Here is a 14051-nt window from a genome sequence, read left to right on the forward strand (position 1 = left end):
CAGGGAAAGGGTGGCAAAAATTTTTGTTTCCCTTTTTAAATTTTCATGTTTATTTGTGTATACATACACATACACATAAAGAGTTAAATGGCCAAAACATCTTTTGAATTCTTTACTCCCCTAGATATTCTTTCTTTTCACCCAATTTCCCATTCTGCAGAAGCACCCATTTTCCATTATATTAAGCTGATTGTTTTGCTATTGATCATTGATCTTCATAGTTCAAGGTCATTCTCAAATCACCATGTCCTTATATTTCAGTTTTAGGAATTATCTGTTGGCCTCTGAGAATTTAGCTCTCTCCCCCCCACTGCCCTCCAATCTCACACTCATTTCCCACACTTCTTCCCATTGTCCCATCCTCCAACGTGGTTATAGCATCATCTCGGCTAGATGATTATCTGTGCAGATATTATTGTAACTGGATGAGAGATATTCACAGCTAAGCCACATAGGATATTCAGGTCACTTTTCCTTTTTCCTATAGCTAATAATGGTCTTTTCGTTTGTTTAGTTTACTTATCACTGATTTGACTCCAAATTCTCCCACAAATAAAGTCTCTTCTTAATATATTAAAATTCGTTAGTTAGCCTATCAATTTCATTTCCATAAAGAAATCTCTCCTGAGGGCACCTGAGTGGCTCAGTTGGCTAAGCATCTGACTTTTTTTTTTTTAAGGATTTTATTTATTTATTTGACAGAGAGAGATAGCGACAGCAGGAACACAAGCAGGGGGAGTGGGAGAGGGAGAAGCAGGCTTCCTGCTGAGCAGGGAGCCCGATGCGGGGCTCGATCCCAGGACCCTGGGATCATGACCTGAGCCGAAGGCAGACGCTTAATGACTGAGCTACCCAGGAACCCCAAGCATTTGACTCTTGATGTCAGCTCAGGTCTTGATCTCAGGGTTGTGAGCTCAAGCCCCACATTGGGCTCCATGCTGGACATGGAGCCTACTTAAAAAAAAAGAAAGAAAGAAAGAAAAGAAAAAAGAAATCTCTCCTGGAGGCTTCTGAACTGTTCCGTTGCCAGCTGTATGGGTGACCCTGCCCCAGCACCCTGGGAAGGAGCTTCACTTATTTGGGTTAGATCCCCTGATTCCTGTATCCCATGTCTTTCACCCTCTTGGCTTACTAGTTTTTGCTGGTAAAAGACATCTTTTTATAGTTTTCTGAGAAAGGGTATATGGGAGCAAAATTTTTGAGACTTAATGTTTACTATTACAATCAATTATTAGCTGAGCAAGGGGTAGAATTCTAGATGTGAAATCATTCCACTCGTTTCTCAATGGAAGCATGCCTCCATTGTCTTCTCTTGCTGTTGAGAAGACAAAAGCATTCAGATCCTTCATCCTTCATACTGAACCTGTTTTTTCCTCTTGAGAAACTCTTTTTCCACAATGTTCTGAAAATTCATAATGGTGTGCCTTTTGCTGTGGCTCAGTTCTCATCCATTGTGCTGGGCTTTCAATAAGTCCTTTCAATCCGGAAATTTATGGCCTACATTTCAAGGAAATTTTCTTGGGTTACTTCATTTTCTTTCTTTCTTTTTTTAAACTTGCCTCCAGCAGATTAAAGTGAAAATTAAAGGGAAAGAGAGGAGAGGAGAAGAAAGGAGAGGGGAGGGAAGAGAAGAGGGGAGGGGAGTGGGAAGGGGACAGAAGAGCAAAGGAAGTAAATATGGAGGGTGGTAACAGCGGTGGATGGGGTGAGGGAAGGATAAGCATCATAAGGACACTTTTTATTTCTAGTCAGCTTTTTTTTAATCACTTAAAATAAAATTCTTCACAGTTTCTCAAAAGGTAAAGGAGAAGAAAAATTGAGAGACTGTTATATTTTATGAACCCAAGATGGAGGAAAACCCTAGACGGAAGCAGCAAATTAGGGGCATTGGAAATGGAAGTAAAGCAGGTAGGTCAACCTTGAGGATCTTCGGTGGAACAGAGAAGAGACGTTGCAGGTGCGAGTTTGGAAATAAGAAGTATGTTTAGCTGGCCGCAGTTCCAAAGCTGCTAGTTTATTCTCTGTTTATGCTTAACCTGCTCTCCAGCTCCCGGGTCTCCTTAGCACCCCAGTCTAGAGCCAGTGGCCACACCACTCCTCCATCTCTCATCACTGTCTCTTTGGGACATCTATTCCAGCTTCCTGAAGCGAGACGGGCACTTAATCTGCCTGCTGTCAAAAGGGAGTGAAGATGTGAAGCCCCTATCCCTGTGTTAGCAGGGCCTCTCTAGGCGTCCTGGGTGACTGGCTTCTGCAGAGCTGTTAGAAACTCAGTGCATACTTTCCATAATCAGTGGGGCAAACAGACTTGTGGGCTTCTTTAGGAAGTTGGTCATTATTCACAAAATTACTCCTGTTGGAAAATGCTCCCCAACTTCTAAACAACTTTGCAGAGCATAATTTATTCCTAAACTCAAGAAGGCTAAAAAAGAAAAAAAAAAAAAAAAAGCTATTTCTACAGGTATATCAAAGCTTAGAGATAAAGGACTAATGAGTCTTTTTCCTCTTTGTAATAATTTAAAAATCATTGCTCTCTGTGGGTAGTTTATGGGTTTATTCAAACTGACTTTGTTCTATACAGAATTCCAAAAGATATACTACTAAAACAGAATTTAAAGAAGACTCTACTCACACTATCCTTGTTTCTGACTCTTAATTCCCAGCAGAAGGTCATTAGGCCTTTGTTAGCCTTTATGACCTGGCCACTCCATTTGGCAGTGATGGGAACATGCTGGTCATGGAAGATGAGCTGATATGGACAAAGCCACATTGACACCTCTGACATCTTTCTTTTCCCCTTTGATGCCAAATACAGAAAAAGACTAAAAAAGCATGGGCTCAATGATACACTGAGGGAATAAGTATTGATGCAAGAAAGAAACCAGGTAAAAACATAATCATTTTGTAAAGAGAATCCTTAAAAATGGAGGTAGGCTTTCAAAGTCACATTGGTAAAAGATTCTCTTGGTCCCATCGTTGGTTTCCTCCAGTTTTATTGGGACATAACAGACATATAACGTTGTATTAGTTTAAGGTGTATAACACAATGATTTGATATATGTATATATTGAGAAATTATTTCATACGTTTAGTTATATAGTTAATAGTTTAGTCACATAATTAATTGGATTATTTCTTTGATGTTTTTTTCCCCCTTCATTTCTATTCTTTTTTTCCCAGATCTCCTGTTAATCAGGTGCTGGACTCCTAGATTAATCTAATTTTCCTATTTTTCTCTCCAGTTTCTTCCTATCACTTTATGGGAGATTTCTTCAAATTTTATCTTCTGTTCCTTTTGTTTGTTTGTTTAAGAGAGAGAGACAGCATGCACGTGAGGGGGAAGGGACAGAGGGAGAGGGAGAGAGAGGATCTTAAGCAGCACAAGACCAAGCCCAATGCAGGGCTCAATCTCACAACCCTGAGATCATGACCAGAGCTGAAATCAAGAGTCAGATGCTCAACCAACTGAGCCACCTGGGTGCCCCATCTTCTATTCCTTTTATTTAATTTTCATTCGATATCATACTTTTCATTTCCATCAGTTTCTTGTTCACTAAATTTTGCTTTTTAATAGCATTCTGTTCTGTTCCATTGACATTGTTTTTTATTTTCTGAGGATATCAATAATAGATATATTTTTAAGTTTTATTATCCCTGCTTGGTCTTTATTTCCTCATTTATTTGTGTTTGCCTGCCTTTCAGATTAAAAATATATGGTAATCCTTAGATGCCTGCTCATATTTACGAGTGGGACCCTTGTGTGTATGAGTGGGGGTTGTCAACTATGAGAATTCACTGTAGGGTGACCTGGCTGGTGTTTGTGTTGAAGAAACTATGGTGCCATCAACTTTAGGATTGTCCTTTTGGACTTCTCTGAGTTCCTAGAGAAGTCCTCAGTCTCCTGTCTGGAGAAGGATATTTGGGGGTCTAGATGCTTCTTTTTTTTAAAGAATTCTGGTTCTGTGTTCTAAAGAAATATTGTAGAAATTCTTAATTTGGATCTATTTATTAGGAAGAGTTTCAGTTTTCTTTGGCTGCCAGTGTGTTATCCTTCTTTACCATAAAACCTAGGATAAGATTTCTGTTCACATATGATCCTCTTAGACTCTTTTATATTTGGAAAATTAAAATCTTTCTTTGGGGGGAAATTTGTGGTTATTCTGCCATAACAGATCATGTATTAACTTGTAGATTCAGTGGTTTGATTCTGTTTAGTCACTTGCTTATGTTTCCAGAAGGATTTCTTGTATTGGTGAAAATAAAGATGGTTGGGGAGGAGGGATATTTTTGTTCTTGATGTACCCTGTTTTAAAACTAGAAATCTGTCCTGTGGCATGCAAAAGAAAGCGAATTATTTTTAAAAGAAAAAAATGCTTCTTTTTTTTTTTTTTTTTAAGAGAGAGAGAGAGCATGAGCAAGCGGGGAGGAAGGGTGGAGGGCAGAGAGAATCTTAGACTCCACGCCTAGTATGGAGCCCGATGTGGGGTTCAATCTCATGACCCTGAGATCATTACCTTAGCCAAAATCAAGTCAGACGCTTAACTAACTGAGCCACTCAGGCGCCCCTGGGAGGGGTCTAAATGCTTCTTAAGCAAACTTTCAACCCGCCCTATTCTTAGCCCACCCTTCACCCTCCCTTCTAATGGCACTGTTGTCATAATGCCTGAATCTTTGGGGAAGTTCTGCTGTAAATCAAATTACTGTTTAGATTTCCCTTCTGTCACCTTATAGTTCAGCTTTCTTTGGTCTGCCAAGTCAATCACTGCTTTCTAGCTTTCCAATTTGTGTTACTCACCTCTCGTGCTCTTTGTCCTAATGCATTAATGCTCTAAAAGGACCTTTCCTTTGTTGTTGCTTTAGTAGGGTTTCAGGAGTGATCAGATACAAATGTGTGTGTTCAGTCAGCCATGTTTACTGACAGCCATATTAATGGTTTGCAAAGGCAATTAGGAATTGCTGGCTCTGGCCCAAGGTGACCCCCCCACAAAATTGAAAAACAGTTTCCATATCTTCAAAGTCAAGATCTCAGAGCAATGTGGTAATCATAAAAAATAACACAACCTAAAGGTGGGTACCATCAATACTTGGTAAAAAAAAGAAAATGAAGTCCAATATCAGAGAAACAGCATGCAGAGAGGCCAGAACCAGGATCTCTCTAACTCCAAGGCCATACTCCACTAAATCACCTACTCCCAAGTTTCAGTGTGTGTCAGAATCCCCTGGAGGACATTTGACACAGTTCTGGGCCGTTAACCCCAGAGTTCCTAATTCGGTAGGTCTTGGGTGGGCCCTAGAGAATGGATATCTCTAACAAGTTCCCAGATGATACTTTACTGCTGGGAACTCTGAGAAGCATGGTACTATGATTTTCTATCCTCTTTCACAATTCATGTTTTATTTCAGACTATGTTGTCAAACTCTATGGACATAAATGTTGGTTTTGATTTGTTCTTTATGGTCAAGGCCCGTTACATTATTCACCAATTTCTTTTTTTAGAGTAGGTTTAGACAGATGAAAAGGAGAGAGTTGCTTTTCTATAAAAAGCCCATTTCCAGGATATGGACTATAATACTTACCCCCTCCCCCTCCTCCTTCCTTTTCCCCTCCCTGTTCCCCACTTCAACTCTACTCCCACCCTGGCTATCCTGCCACCCCATACCTCATAGACGCCAACAGGAAAAACCAAGGAAGCAGAAGTCCTTTCCAAACCCTGCTTTTGAACCAGATAATGTCTCAAATTATATATCTATTAAGATTATGCCTTACTGCTGCTTATTTTGTTTTAAATTTAATTTAATTTTGTTATGTTAGTCACCATACAATACACCATTAGTTTTTGATGTAGTGATCCATGATTCATTTTTTTCATATAACACCCAGTGCTCCATGCAGTACGTGCCCTCCTTAATACCCATCACCAGGCTAACCCATCCTCCCACCCACCTCCCTCCCCTCTAAAACCCTCAGTTTGTTTCTCAGAGTCCATAGTCTCTCATGGTTCATGTCCCCCTCCGATTTCTCCCCCTTCATTGTTCCCTTCTTTCTCCTAATGTCCTCCATGTTATTCCTTATGTTCCACAAATAAGTGAAACCATATGATAATTGACTTTCGCTGCTTGACTTATTTCACTTAGCATAATCCCTTCCAGTTCCATCCATGTCGATGCAAATGGTGGGTATTCATCCTTTCTGATGGCTGAGTAATATTCCATTGTATATATGGACCACATCTTCTTTATCCATTCATCTGTTGAAGGGCATCTCGGCTCTTTCCACAGTTTGGCTATTGCGGACATTGCTGCTATGAACATTGGGATGCATATGGCCCTCCTTTTCACTACATCTGTGTCTTTGGGGTAAATACCCAGTAGTGCAATTGCTGGGTCACAGGGTAGCTCTATTTTTAATTTTCTGAGGAACCTCCACACTGTTTTCCAAAGTGGCTGTACCAACTTGCATTCCCACCAACAGTGTAAGAGGGTTCCCCTTTCTCCACAACCTCTCCAACATTTGTTGTTTATTGCCTTGTCAATTTTTGCCATTCTAACTGGTGTTAAGGTGGTTTCTCAATGTGGTTTTGATTTGAATTTCCCTGATGCCTAATGATGATTGAACATTTTTTCATGTGTCTGTTAGCCATTTGTATGTCATCTTCAGAGAAGTGTCTGTTCATGTCTTCTGCCCACTTTTTGACTTGATTATTTGTTTTTTGGGTGTTGAGTTTGAGAAGTTCTTTATAGATCTTAGATACCAGCCCTTTATCTGTAGTGTCATTTGCAAATATCTTCTCCCATTCTGTGGGTTGCCTCTTTGTTTTGTTGACTGTTTCCTTTGCTGTGCAGAAGCTTTTTATCTTGATGAAGTCCCAAAAGTTCATTTTTGCTTTTGTTTCACTAGCCTTTGGATATGTATCTTGAAAGAAGTTGTTGTGGCCGATGTCAAAGAGGTTACTGCCTATGTTCTCCTCTAGGATTGATGGATTCCTGTCTCACATTGAGGTCTTTCATCCATTTTGAGTTTATCTTTGTGTATTGTGTTAGAGAATGGTCGAGTTTCAATCTTCTGTATATAGCTGTCCAATTTTCCCAGCACCATTTATTGAAGAGACTTTTTTCCATTGGATATTTTTTCCTCCTTTATCGAAGATTATTTGACCACAGAGTTGAGGGTCCATATCTGGGCTCTCTATTCTGTTCCATTGGTCTATATGTCTGTTTTTGCACCAGTACCATGCTGTCTTGGTGATCACTAGAAGTTCGTTCTTTGAAAGAATTAACAAGATTGATAAACCAATGGCCAGACTTATCCAAAAGAAAAGAGAAAGGACCCAAATTAATAAAATTATGAATGAAAGGGGAGAGATCACGACTAACACCAAGGAAATAGAAACAATTATTAGAAATTATTATCAACAACTATATGCAAATAAATTAAGCAACCTGGAAGAAATGGATGCCTTCTGGAAACCTATAAACTGCCAAGACTGAAACAGGAAGAAATTGACAACCTGAATAGGCCAATAACCAGTAACGAGATTAAAGCAGTGATCAAAAACCTCCCAAAAAACAAGAGTCCAGGGCCTGATAGATTCCCTGGGGAATTCTACCAAACATTCAAAGAAGAAATAATACCTATTCTCCTGAAGCTGTTTCAAAAAATAGAAACAGAAGGAAAGCTTCCGGACTCATTCTATGAGGCCAGCATTACCTTAATCCCCAAACCAGGCAAAGACCCCAACAAAAAGGAGAATTTCAGACTGATATCCCTGATGAATATGGATTCCAAAATCCTCACCAAAATCCTAGCTAATAGGATCCAACAATACATTAAAAGGATCATCCACCACGACCAAGTGGGATTTATCCCTGGGATGCAAGGGTGGTTCAGCATTCGCAAATCAATCAATGTGATAGAACACATTAATAAGAGGAGAGAGAAGAACCATATGGCCCTCTCATTTAATGCAGAAAAAGCATTTGACAAAATACAGCATTCTTTCCTGATTAAAATTCTTCAGAGTATAGGGATAGAGGGAACATTCCTCAAGTTCATAAAATCCATCTATGAAAACCCCACAGCGAATATCATCCTCAGTGGGGAAAAGCTGAGAGCCTTTCCCTTAAGATCAGGAACACGACAAGGATGCCCACTCTCACCACTATTGCTCAACATAGTACTAGAAATCCTAGCAACAGCAATCAGACAACAAAAAGAAATAAAAGGTATTCAAATTGGCAAAGAAGTCCAACTCTCTCTCTTCACAGACGACATGATACTTTATGTGGAAAACCCAAAAGACTCCACCCTCAAATTACTAGAACTCATCCAGCAATTCAGTAATGTGGCAGGATACAAAATCAATGCACAGAAATCAGTTGCCTCTGTATCTCGAAAGAGAAATTAGAGAAACGATTCCATTTACAATAGCACAAAAAAACCATAAGATACCTCAGAATAAACCTAACCAAAGAGATAAAGGATCTATACTCTAGGAATTACAGAACACTCATGAAAGAAATTGAAGAAGACACAAAAAGATGGAAAAACATTCCATGCTCATGGATCGGAAGAATAAACATTGTTAAAATGTCTATGCTACCCAGAGCAATCTATACCTTCAACGTCATACTGATCAAAATTCCAATGACATATTTCAAAGTACTGGAACAAACAATCCTAAAATCTGTATGGAATCAGAAAAGATCCCAAATCGCCAAGGAAATGTTGAAAAAGAAAAACTTTTGCTTATTTTAATGAGACTTAATTTCTTCATTTTTTGAAGAGAAAAAGAAAAAAGATTCTTGTTATATGAATTTCCCTTACAATAATATCACCAGTCTTATGATCCTTAATTCCCCATTAGCCAGCCATCTGATTAGGATGAACTGCTCATTAAGTCATGTGGCTGCACTGGTGGGTTGGGGGTAAAAGTTATTAACACACACAACATTGGCATTCAGAGCTCAAAGCAGCCCAGAGACATCCTTTCACTTCCAAGACATTAATGAGATAGAGCAAGTAGAATCTAAAAAGCCAGAGAAGGAGCTCAGAAATGGAATCTTCTGCTTTCTAGGTCAAGCGCAGCCCAGCAAATCCTGAGAGGTGAATTCAGTGACTTCTGCACCCACAGTATTATCTGATAAGGACAGGAAGATGGGGTCTTCTGAGTTATACCCTCTTGACTTCAAGTTCTGGCTCAACCACTTAGAGCTGTGTGGCCAGAGGCAAATTACTTTGCTGCTTTTTCCCTCCATTTCTGTCAGTCTGCCAAAAAAAGTATCACCTGCTCACTTCCCTGGGTTGTTGGGGGAACGAGATGCTGTGTGAAAGTACCCAGAGTACTCAGTTGGAACAAAGAGATCTTCAATGTTATCATCTCTTTCAGCTATTGTCCTGGAGTCAAATGTCAAAACACACACATCAGTGGGCATTTCACTAAGACAGCCACCTGGAACAGGAGCCTGAATGGCAACTATTACCTTTTTGCTGCATAGATAGACTCAAAATTTATCATAACAGGAAAATCCTGCAGTCCAGAGAGAGGTTTTAAACCAAGCTCATCCTGCAAAAACTGGGGCCTGCAAAGGAATCTCTAAAATCCATAAAGGCTAAGAACTTTGACACATCAGCTGAAATACTGACTATGTGGTGATTCTGAATGAAGCTACTCCTAGATTGGGAAGGACTGAAGAATAAATGGAAGCATGCAAGAAGGCAGAGGGGACTTAATTCCTTGTTCCGTGTCATCTGGCCCACATGACCGCAACACATCTCATTTTGTTCATGTAGTATTTTTGGTCTTTGCTGCTGTAAGTGCTCGTGCTTATCGTGATGTGATAATGATGAGTGGGTGTGAGGATAATGTTTATATTGGCATGGTAACTGGCAACTAACTTCTAAAATCTTATTTCTTGTGTCTTGAAATCCATAGCTATGGATCTATCTCATTGTTTGGAAAGAAATGAGTAGTAACAAGGGGAAGATAAAAAAGTAACTACTAGGTGTCATGCTATGGTAGATCAACACAGAGTAGGAGAACTCTGTACTTTGGAAACAAAAAGTTACAATTTGGAAACGTGATTTCACTACCAACCCCAGGATAATCATTCCTCCTTTTTAAATATCTTCATATAGACTAGAGTTAATAATTACCTTATAGTTTTTATTTTTTAGTAAGTGGGATAATGTATATAAAATGCTTATCAGAGTACCTGGTACATAATAAAATGCTCAATAAATATAACAATAATTAACAGCAGGGTGGTTAAGGACCATCTCTAGAGTCATCATTCCTGGAAACATTCCTTCACTAACTTAGATCATCTGATGTCTTAATTCAACAAACATTAACTGAATACTCAGGCATGTCATGTGCTATGCTGGGAAGCAACATGGTGTAGTGAAAATAACTTGGTCCCGGAAAGGAAAGAACCCTATTGGCCCTGCCACTGTCAGGGAGCAAGAATTTCTGTCCCCTTCAAGGGTTCTTTCTAGCTGGACTAAGAATCAAATTGACATGAGACAGATTAACAAGAGAAAATCAAATTCAATAGCATATATACAGGGAATCCACCCAGACACGGCAATTCCAAAGACAGGTAAAATGAGGTCTTTATGTCATCCTGAACTAAGAAGAGGGGCAGGCGTCTGGGACTTCAGAGGAAAGGAAAGCACTTCACAGGGCAGTAAGAAGAGCAGATATTTGGTATGTTTGCCCTGCCATACAGATGGGTCACTCAGATAAAATTTACCTCTACTAATAACCCTTATTCTGAGATTCTTCTATGGAGTTAAGGGAAGGGCAAGAGTTTCTCTTGAGCCCATAGGGTGTTGATCGTCATCAGCTCAAAATAATCTTCATGCCAAAGTGGCTCATCTTCGGGCGTCCTGCCCTTGGCCCCTACACCACGAATTCAAGTCATAAGAGCCTCAGTTTCCTCATTTAGGAGAGAAAGAACACAATCTCCACCTCTCAGGATTTCTGTGAAGATTCAATGAATTAACATGATGAATGCTAACCACAGTGCTGGCATGGGATAGATCCAAAATAAATCTTAGTTTTCTTTCTTGACCCACCCAGTGTTAACATCCCTCCATTCAACACCCTGAGACTCAGGTGCCCTCAACCATTGGCTTTGAGCGGGTACCTCCTACTGTGGTATGTAGGCTTGTGCTTTTCTTGAAACAGAAGACTTTCTGGAGTGCAGGAAATATGGTGGTCATTTCAGGGACATCTTTCTTCCTCTGCATTCAGTGGGTGCTCAGTAAGTGCTGTTCGCTAAGTGTTGAAGAGACTGTCCCAAAGAGAGAGTTCAGGTTCAACTGTACAAGGTTTACAATGTGGGTGGGCTTTTTCTACACCCCACAACCATTTCTCTGACACCCGCTGGGTGTCCTACAACTCAACTCCATTCTGAGACCCTCTGCCAGAGGCAGCAGCAGATTCCATAGGTTCAGGGCTCAGCCCCACAAGACTGCCCCCACTTAAGATGCCATTTCCAAGTCCAGATGGCTACTTGTACTTTCTAAGATGGTTCCCATGAACCCCTCCTTGGGTTCAATTAATTTGCTAGAGGAGCTCACAGAACTCAGGAAACCTGTTTACTCACTAGATTCCTGGGTGATTACAAAGGATATTAAAGGATAGGAGTCAATAGCCGGATGAAGAGATACACAGGACAAGGCCCTGAACAAAGGAGTGTCTGTCCTCCTGGAGTTTGGGGCCTGGCATGGCACTTGGAAGCGTTCTGGTTCACCAACCTGGAAGCTCTCCAAGCCCCCCCCTTTTGGGTTCTTATGGAGGCTTTGTTACATAGGCATGACAATTGATTAAATTATTGGCCATTGGTGAATGGAATTCCCTCTTCCTTCCCAGGAGGCTGGGGGTGGGGGAGGAGGGGGGGCCTGAAAGTTCCAACCCTCTAGTCACATGATTGGCTCTCCTGGTAACCAGCCCAGATCCTCAGGTACCTCCAAAAGTCACTTCATTCATACAACAAGAGATACCTTTATGGCTGTCGGCACAGGAAATTCCAAGGGTTTTAGGAGCTCTGTGCCAGAAACAGGGAGGAAAACCAAACATATATTTACTATTACAAATCATAATATCACACAAAGGCTTCACAACGTGGTCTCAAACCAGGAACATCACTTGCTTGGGCAGTTGGTAGAAATGCAAATTCTCACGCCCACTCCAAAGCTACTGGATCCAAATCTCTGGGGGTGAGACCCAGGAATTTGTATTTCTTCAAACTCTCCAGGTGATTTTGAGGCATCTTCAAGTTTGAGAAACACTGCTTTATACCACAGGGATCCCCACTATTTCCCTAATAAGTTGTAAGTATAATGCTCTATTCCAAGGGAGGAGGATGGTTGGAGGGGGAGAAATACTGGGCCATATTGAGGAAGCAGGACAAGGCCAAGAAGGCAGCTAACCTTACCCTACTAGACAGAACAATGACAGTGAAGCCAGGAGAGAATGAGGGAATGATCCCACAGGTCAGTGGTACCTTGATGCAGGGGACACTGCTACGAATGACTCGCTCCACTCCAAACGTCCTACCGGCATTGTGTTCTCATTCCTCCGCAAGCTGGACAGCTATTGCCCTGAGCACAGAAAGTGCCCCCGAAATCAGGGAATATAAAACACTCATACATTCCCTACTTTATAACAAGAAAAGCCTGAAAACTCTCACTTAGTATCTTGCTAAGAATAGCCCAAATTCCCATACCACGCTGAAACTCTGCTGTGTTGGTGAATGTCACTTAACAAGCAAAATTCTTACAGGGGAGACAGAAGGTTATTTTCAGCTATTTCTCATCTGTCGAATAAGACAACAGCTCCCACTCCACGGTAACCCATTAACCAGGCAGTCTGTGCCACCTCATTTCAACCAGTGTTTTAATAGCACTACAGATAAAAGCACAGCAATTTCCACAGGCAATTACCTCTGCAAATGAATCAAGAAGGTCAGACACAGGTTGGAAAGGTCTCCAAATAATTTGCTACTTTCACTTATTTTGTGCTTGTTGAGTTTCTGATTGCAAAGAGACAAACACTTAGTTACAGTTATACTTGGCTAAAAAGGTAGACTGGCTTGCAGGTTTTCCAACCTAGGTCTTACTTGACATCATAATGAGAGTCCTAAGTTTATATTTCGCCAATATGAGTCATCAAAGAGAATCTAATTAACAAAGCCACTTAAAATGACACATAATTTTTAAAGCCATTTAAACAGGTATGTTAACTTTAACTGGGTGCATTTTCCCATATAGTTATAACTCCTAAAGTTATAAGCTCTCAGAAAGTTCAAATTTTGTTTTTTCTTCTACATCTCAAAACAACTACAAAAAAGAAAATTTTTTTTCTAAAGGCACTACCATCACCATGGTGAATTAAATTGGAACAGCACAATGATTGCACAAAATGTCTTTTAAAGAAATACCTCTTCCAATAGAATAGTAATAGAAAGAAATTAAAATCACTTTCTCCCCTGTTGACAACTCTGATCTTGGCACTTCAGTGTCTGGTGATTTTCCTCCTTGAACGACCCGCAGTGTTCGTTTTTCAAAGACAGTGCTAGAATTATATGGTTGCTAAGTGACACCTTAGGTCATAGTGCATCTCTCCACATTGCCTCCAAAGTAATAATTACCCCCGAATAATCATGCCCTACCCAGCTTTCTACTACACAGGATGCCGAGGAGTAGAGCGAATCATAAACTCTCATACTGGACAGAGCTTTCCTTCTTTCGTGAGTCAGTGGTCCTCATCCTGACTCTGCTGTCCATCAGCTGTAAGCCAAGTGACTTCACCCCTTTGTGCCCAGGAGGCCCAAATATTTGTTTAAAAAAGGAATAAAAACAGTGATAATAACAAATGGAACTTGTACAGCTTTTAGGATGTGCAAATCACTGTTCTAATCATTTTGCATACACGATTTATTTATCTTAATGGTAGATACCATTATTATCTTCCTCTTACTGATGCATCTGAGTCAAGAGTGTTTAAGTGACTTGCCCAGAGTCACACAGCTGGTAAGTGGCAGAT

The 14051-nt window shown here is 40.4% G+C and overlaps 1 protein-coding gene across 1 annotated transcript in view; it reads right to left on the bottom strand.

Annotated features, from left to right (window-relative positions):
• The window catches only part of KCNH1 (potassium voltage-gated channel subfamily H member 1), a 364126-nt gene that overhangs the window by 116223 nt on the left and 233852 nt on the right, over window positions 1-14051 (bottom strand). The gene's annotated exons all lie outside the window — the stretch shown is intronic.

This window comes from Mirounga leonina, unplaced genomic scaffold, assembly GCF_011800145.1.
Source record: "Mirounga leonina isolate KUSES-001 unplaced genomic scaffold, KU_Mleo_1.0 Mir_154, whole genome shotgun sequence".
In the NCBI taxonomy this organism is placed as follows: domain Eukaryota; kingdom Metazoa; phylum Chordata; class Mammalia; order Carnivora; family Phocidae; genus Mirounga; species Mirounga leonina.